We start from the raw sequence: 13,001 nt of genomic DNA, 5'->3' as shown, positions 1-13,001 counted from the left end.
TTGGTCCGGAGGACTGACCCTCCCCGCTCGCCAAAATATTTTTCTTCTTCTTATATTTACTGTCTAACAAATCAGTCTTTGTGTGGCTAATTGTTTGTTAGAATATTAAATGTAATAACTCAAATATTTGCCAACTCTTCATCTAATATATATGTCACAAATACACACACTTCAGAAAAGTCAGTTTGGAGACAACTCTTCATTTATTACATGTTGATATAAAATGCTGATAGTTAGAGGTGGCAAAATGGGCTCGGCTTGGAAGGCCAGCCACCCTACCTTACAAACGGGCGGGTTAGCCCGCCAACACATTTTTTTTCCTTTTATATTTACTGTCTAACAAACCATGTTGATATAAAATGTTAACAGTTAGAGATGACAAAATGGGCTCGATCCGAAGGAGTGTTACTGTCTAACTAACAATATGAGGTACCTAACTCTAACTTTTTGTAGATGTAGAGTTGGCAAATATTTGAGTTAGTACGTTTAATATTTCAATAAACACTTCGTAGTTGAAGTTAAATGTGGTAATTCAAAAGACCATTCATTATCTTAATTGTATAAAATGGAGTGATACACTTTACGATTTGCATTAATTTTTATGAGACAGACAAACCGATTTCTTTTTCCCGATGCACGGGTAACCCACTAATATATATTTATATATATTTATATATATATATATATATATATATATATATATGTATATTCTGCAGCCGCTTTACGTACAGCAACGACAGATATGTGGTTATGATTCCCGCATTTAATGTTTTCATCCTTTGTATGGTTATGATTCTCTGCATTTAATGCTTTCAAGTATATATATGGCAAGTATTTGATTGCTTCACGTACAGCAGTTGCAGAAATATAAACCTATATATATATATATATGGGAAGGTTATATTTATAAACTTTTTGTTTACAAACTTTTTGTTTACAAACTACACTAAGTATGACTGGTCATACTTCAATCAAGAGTGTATGACCGGTTATACTTAGTGTAATTTGTAAAAAAAAAATGGTAAACGAATCTTTTCTCATATATACAGTGACAGACCCAAGAAATTTTATTTATGTTTGCACATTTAGTGACTTTGAACTTTTTATATATATTTTTTAAATGCATTAATATATGTATATATATATATATATATATATATATATATATATAAAAACAATAAAAGAAAAGAAAATTTCAACTTAACATAAAAAAAAATGAACTAAGCTATCATAATTTCAAGCAATGATTATTTGTAAAGATTTTTATTTATATAACGATGCAAAATAATCTTGTCCTATTTTTTATTATTATTTTAATATTAAATATAATTATATATCACAAGTGAGGGTATAATTTTTTACATTATGTGTTGTACAACATTTCATAGAAACTCCAATAAGTTTCAATATTTTTGGTTGTAAAGCCAATTTTAGTACCTAAAAGGTGCATGGCTAGACATTTCCAAGTGCTCACTAGCCAACACCCAAAAAAAAAAAAAAGCTTGTGTCTGCAAGTGCCCACACGTGCAATAGTGTGGGTCCGCCAATGCATATATATATATATATATATATATATATATATATATAGGAAAATAGTGACACGTTCTTTTTTTTAGAAATTAATCAACGACGGTCGCCGATAAATTTTTTGATCTTTTTCTTCCGTGCATGGCACAGATAATGCACTAGTTTTTTTTCTAAATCCAAAAATGTAGTATCCACCAATTCACTACTCGTTATACACTTATGCTGTTCATACACTCTCTTAATCAATAATCATAGCTGAATTATGTTTCTCTGTCAAGCACAGACAGCTCTAGCACAAAATAAAATCCCTCCTGTTGTCATTTTAAATAATTTGTCATTATTGTCGATTGACACAAATCAATTTGACATTATAGTCATAATAATCAATAATAACGATCAATCAATTTTTAATGATAAATAATAACGTGCAAATCGTTTTTTTCTGTTATAGCCATTAATTATACATAAATCATGCTCTCATCTGAGACGGGAGAGTAAATAATTTTTCTACACAAATTCATTTTTTGTGTCAATTAACTTTTTTTTTCTTTTTTAATATAAAATGTGGAATACACATCTTATGTATCTCTACTTTTATTCTATCATGTTTTCACGTAACATAAGAAAACTTCAACCCTTAATTATATACAACAATTGATTGGCAAACTTTGCACTTCAACGCTAACAGAGAGAGAGTGGTCGATTCCGCTTTGTTTGCTCGCTTGTTTCTGAGAAATGGAGGGTGCTACTCATGAATATCACGGGATCCAAAACGACATCAAGTTTGTTGAACTTGCTCGTTTTGCTGTGAACGAACACAACAAGAAAGAGGTACTCTCTTTTTTTATTATTTCTTACAATATGTGCTTTATATTTAATTTGAATATGTTTGAAATGTTCTATTAAGTCTCTGTTTCTTTGCAATGTCTCTGTCTTCAGTCTATAAATTGGTCTTTGCTTAATAGAATGCAGTGTTAAAGTTTGCAAAGGTGTTGAGTGCAAAACAACATCTGGTTTCTTCCACTCTGTATTTCATAACCATGGAGGTCATTGATGGTGGTAAGAAGAGTATTTATGAGGCCACGATTTGGAACGTTCCATGGTTGAAGTCGAGACAATTAGAGCATTTCAAGCTTATCGGTGATTCCCCTTCTGTCTAGAACACAATGAGCTAGTTATTTGTTATTGTCGAGGATTGAAGATATTCTGTGTTTCTCTTTTTTATTCGATTGTATATCTGAATAATTCGAATTAAAACGTTGTTATGTAATAAATGAGTCCCTGAAATGCAATTAAAATGGTTTCTGCAGATTGCCGACGTTGTGTAGTGTCTCTATTTCATTAGATTGTGTGAAAGTATATGGACAGAATCATATAAACATTTTAACACTCTAAGTTCCACCTCATAAAACTTCCACCTTGAGTTTTTAAAAGCTAGGGATAGGATATTGTGACACACAAATAATGTTACGCACAATGTTACGACCACATCTTAACCGTTGATTTCCGCCAATCAACAGTTATCATTTTTTAAATCAAACTCATTAATTAATTATTAATTCGCAATAAATAATAACCGTTGATTGGCAGAAATTAACGGTTAAGATGTGGTCGTAACATTATGCGTAACATTATTTATGTGTCACAGTATCCTATCCCTAAAAGCTATAATCTATTTATAAGCCTAAACTAGGCCAAACAGGTTTTGGAAAAAACTGTTATAAAGAAAAGCTCTTTAACAGATTTTGCAAAAAAAACTCTTATAATAAAAAGTTCTCTTTTTTATAATGAAGAAAAAAGCTGAAAACTAAAAGCTCTTAGGAGGGGCTTTTTTTTAACCTCTTATCATCTATTTTTCTTGAATTGTGTGTTTTTTTTAAAATGAAGAGTTATAAAGATAGAGAGAGAAATAATTTTCTTGAAACATGTACTTTTAAATAATTTTTAAGCTAAATTTTTTATACAATTACCAAACATTTTTTAAGCTTTTTTTTTTAGCTTTAGCTTATAAGTAACTTCTAGCTTAAAAATAAGATTGAATTAGGTTTGAATAATATTATTCTATCTCCATAATTAATAGGATCTTATCAAGTAATTATTGATTTGAGTTGGGAAGTGAGATCTAGCCTAAGGGTACAGGTCATAACCATTTGAATATTAAATAAGTTGACGAACGTTTTCTTTTTATAGTTGTATAATAAAAGTATTTAAAAAAAAAAACAAAAAAATACATGTATTTTTACTCTGTAATAACTTTGCATTCAATTTTGTAACCGTTTGGAAATTAAATAAGTTGACAAGCGTTTTTTTGTTGTTGACAAAATTGTATAATAAAATTTAATTTTTTTTTAAAAAAACTTCTTATATTATCTTTTTCAACTTTGATCCAATCCTGTAAACGTTTGGATATTAAATAATTTGATGAAAGTTTTTTTGGTTATATATTAAAATTAATGTTTAAAACAAAAAAACTTATTATGTTACCTTTGATAACTTTGCATTCAATCTTGTAACCGTTTTGATATTTATAAGTCGGAAAAAGTTTTTCATTTTATATTTGTGTAATAAAACTATGAGAAATAGAAGTGTATGTTAATGACACAATTTTTTTTTCTACTCCTCCAAAAAGATATGGGATCCACTCCAATTTTATTTTGAAAATACTTCAATCGGTTCGTCACTTAATGACTAGTTTAATTTGATTCGAGAAAAGTCTAAAATTAAGATTTTAAATCATTCCCAAATATAATACTGGGATGATTAAATACATGTTCTCACCTCCTCTACCTGCTCATTTATTTATTATATTATTTAAGATGATATCATCAAACCAATTTTTTATAATAATCTTTTATTTGAATAAAATATTGGGCTCATTTATTGTAAAAGTTGAGTGAAAACAATAAGATATTTTGCTTTAGTAAGAAAGCATGTCAAAGAGGAAAAAGAGAAAATAATGCACTTACGTAATAAAAAATGGGATAGGATATTGTAACAAGTAACAATCAAGTAGTATTACTACCAATATTACTACTAATCAATTTTATCGTTATATCGATTATGTTGATCCAACGGTTATATTAATTTTCATCTTTGTATGATTACGATTTTTCATATTTAATACTTTATATTTATTTTCACCTTTGCATGGTTATGATATCCTATATTTAATGCTTTCACTTTAAATATGAGAAATCATAATCATACAAAGATGAAAATTAATATAACTGTTGATCCAACGGTGAAATTGATTGGTAGTAACATTGATAGTAACACTACTTAGTTGTTACAATATCTTTCCCCATAAAAAATTTAGGTTGTGATTGAATATTATTTTCATAAAGGTGTAGTTATAGTTTATTTATTTTTTAACAGAATATAATTTATTTATCAAAAATATTCTCATAGAAATTTTTCTTTTAAATTTTTAAGAATATTAATTCTTTTTTTTTTTGCCTTTTTTAACAAATAAATTCATCCAAAAATTGTCCGTGTTTTTAATTAAAAAAATTAAATACACAAAATTAAATGAGACCTTGGGGCATGTTTGGTACACAGACATAATAGTATAAGGCCTGATTATATAAGATATTATTAAATTTTAATACTATTCAGTGTTTTGTATGATATTATATAAGATAATATAATCCAATATTTGGTAATACATTGTATAATACTAGAAAGGATAAAAATAAATATTTTTGACAAAAATACTTTTTAATAACGAATTTATATAATTCTTCCAAATATATCAAATGATATTAACTTTTATAGAAATCTGTTGATCAGTGTGCCCAAAAAATATATTAACTTTTATAAAAATAAAAATCTCCAAAATTTTAAAAAATTATATATTGAAAAATTATTTTTTATTTTAATATACTAACATTAAAATAATATATTAATTCTTGAGAATTGCATTGGTTAATACATTAACCCCTTATCAGGCCTAATCCTACCCTCCTAGTCTGATTAAGTTATACATCATTTTGATGTATAAAGAAATTCTGTTGTATAAGCTTATACTATACGATGATCACACCAAATAAATACTATCAGGCCTTATACATCACACTAAACAGACCCTTATTATTGATTCATTAGTAATATAAAAATTAATATTAAGTATTCAATTGGGTGTTATCATATCATTTAATGAGTTTAACCGTGACAAGTTGACAAGAATTAATTGGACATTAAAAAGATTTGAATCATGTTCTGATATTTATTAAGCTAATAATATTGTATAAAATTTAACACTTATAATAAACTAAAATTAAACTCAAATAAAAATAAGGATAAAGTTTAAATACCTCACATGTGTTTTGTTTTTTTACAATCACTTATCTCCTTTATCAAATAATAGTAAATGAAGTTCTATTTTTTGATCACTTCCGTGTAAATAGACTAGGCTAGGCTACGCTAGACTTTGACTTAAATAGGTCAGGTCTATGTAAAAATATTGGGTCTGGTCTGGCTTGTTAGCTTGTGTAGACCCCAAATTACAAGTCTGGCTTGACCTATATTTAAAAAATAAAAGCATTGGCCTAAGTCTATTAGCTTATTTAAGTCTATTAAACATTCAACAATTAAAAGAATAACTAAAATAATATTACTTTATTATTAATATAATAATTTTATTTATTTTATTTAAAATAAATAATATGATATAGGTCGGCCTGTAGGCTTATAGGCCCGACATGTACAAAAAAAGCCTATGACCTATTTTCTAAATAAGTTTTTTTAAAAGCTCAGACATGTTCTATTTTATTATTTATAATAGGCAAAGTCTGACCTAATATAGGTTAGGTTGTAGTCCCCTATAGGACGGCCTAGTCTATTTACACCCCTACTTCAATAAAAACAAATAAAGTTCTTTTTTTTTTTTCAAATGAAGTTCTAACCGTTGAAGTGAATTTTTTTGTATATGCAATCACAAGTAATTAAACAATTGGTATTTCAAATTCAATTAATTTTATTATGTTTTGACAATAAAATAAAATGAAATGAACAAGGTGTGGTAAAAATTTTATAATTATATGAAAATATTTGAATAATAATTATGTAATAAAACTTCCACACATTTACTTCCTAGGACTATTTTTAAAATACAATCATCTGATGTAGTTTAATTTTGAAGATTATATGGCCATATGGGATTGTTTTGGACGATATCATCTTAAATAATATAAGGGATTAAAGTATTTGATGTAACTTTAGATAAAAATATCTGTTGTTCAATTAAACGACATTGTTTTGGTCTTTTTTTTAAAATCAAATTGCTTATTGCTCACCTCATTCGCCTGCCTTTTATGTTTCTTCTTTCATAAATGATAGTCGTCTTCGTCTCTTTAGTACATGAATTTATCCATACCTGAATTCCAGTTCTTTCGCTACTATTGTGGGTCGATGATGAACTTGAGAGTTTCACCCAAACTAGGTTGTATTATATGTTCAGGTTCATGAAATTGGATGCAAGACTCTCATAAAAATAAGGAAAGACTTTCAATGACTTCATTGCTAAGGCTTGGTATGTATTATTTAGCAATATTTTAGGCTTTTCTTTTCTTATTTAGTGTTCCTGGAATTTTTTTATCTTTCCTTTTGGAAGCGGCAGGTAAGAGAAACTTTGTCATGCTTAGACTGCTTAGGAATAGTGAGTGTTGATTAGCAACTAGAGAGACGAAGAAGACTATCGTTTATAAAAGAAGAAACAGAAAAGGCAGGCGAACGAGGTGAATAATAAGCAATTTGATTATTTTTTTTTAAAAAAACCAAAACGGTGTCGTTTAATTGAACAGTAGATATTCTTATCTAAAGTTATACTTTAATCCCATAATATAATAAATATTTTTAGAGTAAATACCATTTTTCGTCCCTGACAATATTCACGAAGCTCCTTTTGGTCCCCAACAATAAAAAAGGCTCATTTCGGTCCTTAATTTTAGAAAAATAGTGTCACGTTAGTCCTTCTGTTAGTTGAGCTATGACGGCGTTGTCACTAACGTGTCTGACGTGTACCGTTAAGTGGCTGACTCACATTTCTTGTAGGACCAAAAACGACATCGTCGAGGTACCTTCAGTTTTTTTCTTCTTCTTCTCTCCAATGCAAGTTCTTCCACTTGCAGCACCAAAAGCTGAAACCTTGAACCTAGCATTGCAAGTTCTTCTTTACAATGCAAGTTCTTCTCTGCAACGCCGGCACCGGTGCCAGAGATATCTCCGGCAGTTCCTTCACGTCCTCCATTACGTGATTATAAATAAATCTGGTCAAACAGCGAAGAAGATGGAGGTGGATAGTTTTTTCATGGCTTCAGAAGGTGGTGATGTAGGAAACAAGGATATTAAATTCACTAAACGAAACATTTTTAGAATGTGCATGAAAACAAAGTAGCATGTACATACATTAATTTCAACCATTGCTAGGAGCTGGCATTCATCTGTTCTTGTACAATAAGTATTTGGCACCCCCAAATGACTCAAAAGAACTATATTGCTTTTCTGGAGAAGAAAAAAGCTCTTCCAATACTTCACAAATGACATTACTTTGAAACAACAAAGCTTTAAACGAATCAAGAGAGTGAATAAGGCAGACCAAATCAAGAGTGCACGCCAGAAGAAAACAAAATGTGACTGAGGGGGGAAGGATCATATTCAAACCTTCATAAAGGAAGATAAAAAAAAAATAGAGAGATGAAGAATGGCAGAAGCTGAGAAAAATAATTTTCATTGATTGAAATGTATTGGATCGGATCTTACTCGTTTACAAAAACATGAAGGGGGCATATACGCCTTTTCATACTGACTTGTGAAACATAAACTTAAAAAACCTGAATCATCAACTCAAATATCATCATCATCTTCAAAACATTTCATGTATCAGTAGAAAAGAGCTTGGTTCCCCCTCGTGTGATGGTTGTGGATCCGCTTCAAATGTTATTGCATCATCATCATCATCATCATTCAGAATCACTTTCCATACTCCCCATAGCCTTCAATCCTCTTGGCCTCTGCATCCAAAACCCAAAAATAAGAACCCTTTAGCAATTAATAGCATGAAAGGAGATAATAAACCAAAAACACAAGGCATGGTAGTTGTAGATCCAGTTACAGTAAAAAAAGTAAACCCCACCAACCACGTACCTTCTTGTTACTTTTCTTCTCCCTAACTTCATATCTCTCTTGGCACATATCAGTCAACCACGCGCTAGGACTCACCGACTGTAACAAAAGCACAAAAAAAAAAAACACAAGTGGACAAGATAAGGTGGTGGTGAGAATGAAGATCCAACTCAAATCACCAAAAAAAAAAAAATCACCCAAACATCTAAATTTCCCATTTTTACCCCCACAAAACACTTAAAACATTTAAAAAATAAAAAAGAGAAAAACAAAACTCACAAGTAAACTTCTTTGTATTATCTTAGCCCTCTTTTTGGGTCTCTGAGGAAGCTTGCAACCCTTCATAGCAAGAAATTCCTCCTCTTTCTCTTTGCTAGAGAGGGTTATGTAAAGCTTTGGCCATACCAGAGCTCTTTCCTCTCCGTTGTTCACATTGTCGGAGACTTTGCCGTTCTCTTCCGCAGAAAGTGAGGGACGGTCTTAACGTTGTAATCTCCAGATAAACTTCAAGTGGGAGAGAAGAAGGAAAAAAAAAACTGAAAGTACCTCAACGACGTCGTTTTTGGTCCTACGTAAAATGTGAGGCAGCCACTTAACGGTACTCGTGAGACACGTTAGTGACGCCGTCATAGCTCAACTAACAGAAGGACTAACATGACACTACTTTCCTAAAATTAAAGACCAAAATGAGCCTTTTTTATTGTTGGGTATTAAAAGAGACTTCGTGAATATTGTCAGGGACGAGAAAAGATATTTACTCATATTTTTAAAAAAAAATCTAAGACATTAAATGATTTCTCTCTTTTAATTAATATTTTCTGCTGAAATAATCAATAAAACATTTTACTACTATTATTTTAAGAGGATTTATCATTATTTTATTCTTAGGAAGATAAGATGAGACGACTCAATAAATGTAGACTTAAAGTGAAATTGAATTTAATGAGATATTAAAAACTTACATTCATCTAATATAAATGTTCCCTCCATTGTCATAAGTAACTTGATAAGTGTCAAATCTGTTTCTAAGAGCAAAATTATTTTAAATAAAGATAAATATGATAAAAAAAATATAGTATAAAATAATAAATGCAAAAAATTATAAACATTATAAAGAATATAATATAAATTAATAAATCACAAGTAAAAAACAAAGAACAGCTAAGAGAGAGTAAACAAAACTCCTAAGTGTAGCTTAGTTGGCAACTGAGATTCCAAAGGTTTGTTTGGGTCAGGAGTTCAAACATGTCTCAAGCAAATTCATTTGAAAAATCTTTTAGGGTCAGAGGACATGTCTCTCCTCACGAAGGGGGATTAGTTAATCAGTGTTTGTAGTTAAACGTGTGGGAAATGGTTTTGTGAGTTTCTGCATATTTCAAAGGGTCAAGTAAATGTATATAACTGGGACTAGTAAACATTACATTTTACTGGTAGCGTCAATGTCCTTTCGTATGTGCTTTGAGTAGAATAAATTTTGCAAAAGATTCATAGTACGGTGATTTTGCCCAAATTCAGACATCAAGTTTTAACCTTCCATATATGCTCAGTACTTTAATCCATTGAAATTTATTGCGGAGCAAGATTATTATGAGAATCTAGTGAGATTTAATAGAATCCTATTGAATTTAATACTATTTACAACATATTGCTGTAGATATCATCATAAATTTTTTGATAAAATTTGAGATATAGTGGTTTTTCTTTTTTTCTTCTTCTTTTGTTACATTGTGGGTAGGTGGGAACTCTTCACAAGATAAGATCGCCGTGGTTTTGGTCATTGTAGATTCTGAGATTACAATTTTGCAGACACGTAGATGCTCATATACAGCCCCGCAAATGTGGAAACCCCACACGCTTTTCACCCTTATAATACGAGCTGCATGCTCCTCCAAGTCAAATCATATATCATCACGGGTCCAGTATTCCTTGCTCAAACTTGTTTCTGAGAAATATGGAGGGTGCTACTCTTGAATATCACGGGATCGAAAACGACGTTAAGTTTGTTGAACTCGCTCTTTTTGCTGTGAACGAACACAACAAGAAAGAGGTACTCTTTTCCTATTATTTCTTACAATATGTGCTTCATATTTCTTTTCAATGTCTCTGTCTTCATATTTGTCTTTGCTTAATAGAATGCAGTGTTAAAGTTTGCAAAGGTGTTGAGTGCAAAACAACATCTGGTTTCTTCCACTCTGTATTTCATAACCATGGAGGTCATTGATGGTGGTGGTAAGAAGAGTATTTATGAGGCTACGATTTGGAACGTTCCATGGTTGAAGTCGAGACAATTAGAGCATTTCAAGCTTATCGGTGACTCCCCTTCTGTCTAGAACACAATGAGCTAGTTATTTGTTATTGTTGAGGATTGAAGATATTCTGTGTTTCTCTTTTTTATTCGATGTTCCGTTACGTATATCTGAATAATTCGAATAAAAACGAAAAAGTGGAAATACTACAGTGAATAAAATCATCAATAGAGGTTGTAATACAATAATTGTCACCATTTTGAAGTTTTTGCGAGTTGAAATACAGTGAATAAAATCATCCATAGAGGTTGTAACTTGTGATCGAACATCTTTTTGACAATTTCATTTGCCAAATTACAATAATCACCGTTTACGAGTTTGCTCACTAATAATACATATACTTGATCATTGCACTCTCAGATTCACTATTAACTCATTGCTTAATGCTTGGCGTTAGATTTTGTGGTCAAGGGTCTATCAATTCTCTTACTGTGTATTTCATTAAATTGTGCGAAAGTATATGCACAGAATCATGTAGACATTTTGACACTCCAAGTTCCACCTCATAAACTCCCACCTTGGGTGGATCTATCTTCGATCATAGTGTTGATAAGTTCACATTGTTACAGCAATATTATACAAAAGACCCTTAAAGAAGTAATTATGATTGAGTTAATAAAAAAAAAAACATACATATGTATAAGGGGGGTATAATAAAAGTTGACCAACGTTTTCTTTTCATAGTTGTATAATAAAAGTATTTAAAAAAACAAAATATACATGTATTTTTTTTTTTTTGGGTGAGCAAATAAATGTATTTTTACTCTAATAACTTTGCATTCAATATTGTAACCGTCTAGAAATTAAATAAGTTGACAAGCGTTTTTTATTTTTGTTGTTGACAAAATTGTATAATATTAATTTTTTAAAACAAAAAACTTATCATGTTATCTTTTACAACTTTGCATTCAATCTTGTAACCGTTTGGATATTAAATAATTTGACGAAAGTTTTTTTTTTTGGTTATATAATTGTGTATTAAAATTAATTTCTAAAAAAAAAAACTTATTATATTACCTTTTAATAACTTTGCATTCAATCTTGTAACCGTTTTGATATTTATAAGTCGGCAAAAGTTTTTCGTTTTATATTTGTATAATAAAACTATGACAAATAAAAGTGTCATGTTATATGACATGATTTTTTTTCGTACTTATTCAAAAAGATGTGAAACCTACTCCAATCTTTTTTTTCTTTCTCTATGCAGTAGAACCCACAATGCACAATGTGTATGTGTCCATGACATCACTCTTTAAGACAAAAATCCAATAAGGAGTGAATCATCATGTGATTTAAAAATCTCTCTCTTCTGTTTCCAAAAAAAAAAATCTCTCTCTTCCCAAATTCCTATTTGTTTATTTAAGCACAAATTTAAAGGTGTAAATAGGATTAGGGTTTGACTTAAATGTTTTTATAGTTCTCTTACATGCTTGTCTGCATCTCGAGCTGAGCAACACTAGCTTGTAACTCAAGTAAGGGCAATAATGCACTGAGACTTCAAAAATTTTAATGTGTCTTGACACTTCAACATGTGTTGTAGAAAATCAAAAAAATAGTTCAAAGATTGCGTTGTATTTTTAATTCTAACTATTGGATTTGTTGAATTACGAGTATCATTTTATTGAGTTTAATATAAATATTTGTGGTATCTTATATTTGCAAAATTAATGAGTATTATAAGTTTAGTTTTATTTTTTGTTAAATTATTGAATATTAAATATAATATATACTATATAAATAAAAAATATTATTTAATATCAAAATATATCTTAAAATCTAATATTTGTTAGAATTAACTTAAAGTCAACGTGTGGGAAAATGAATATTAGTGAAACATAGGTTAAGAGTACGGTTATGGGATTACTTTACTCGAGTTATTATTCTCTATTATTATTACTTTACTGAATTACATCCTCATATATAGTCAAGGAAAATCATTTTTTTAGTTTTCTCAATGTTGTGAGACATCGAAATCTGTGTTATCTTTTTGTTTTTTTGTTTTTTTTAACAAGTGATGGGCCCCACCACTTGATGTGTTTATGGCAT

This window comes from Gastrolobium bilobum, unplaced genomic scaffold (genome assembly GCF_033153095.1).
Source record: "Gastrolobium bilobum isolate Gb01-03AN ecotype WA unplaced genomic scaffold, APGP_CSIRO_Gbil_v1 utg29588, whole genome shotgun sequence".
NCBI lineage: Eukaryota > Viridiplantae > Streptophyta > Magnoliopsida > Fabales > Fabaceae > Gastrolobium > Gastrolobium bilobum.
The sequence above is the reverse complement of the archived record's forward strand: the minus strand, read 5'-3'. Positions refer to the sequence as shown.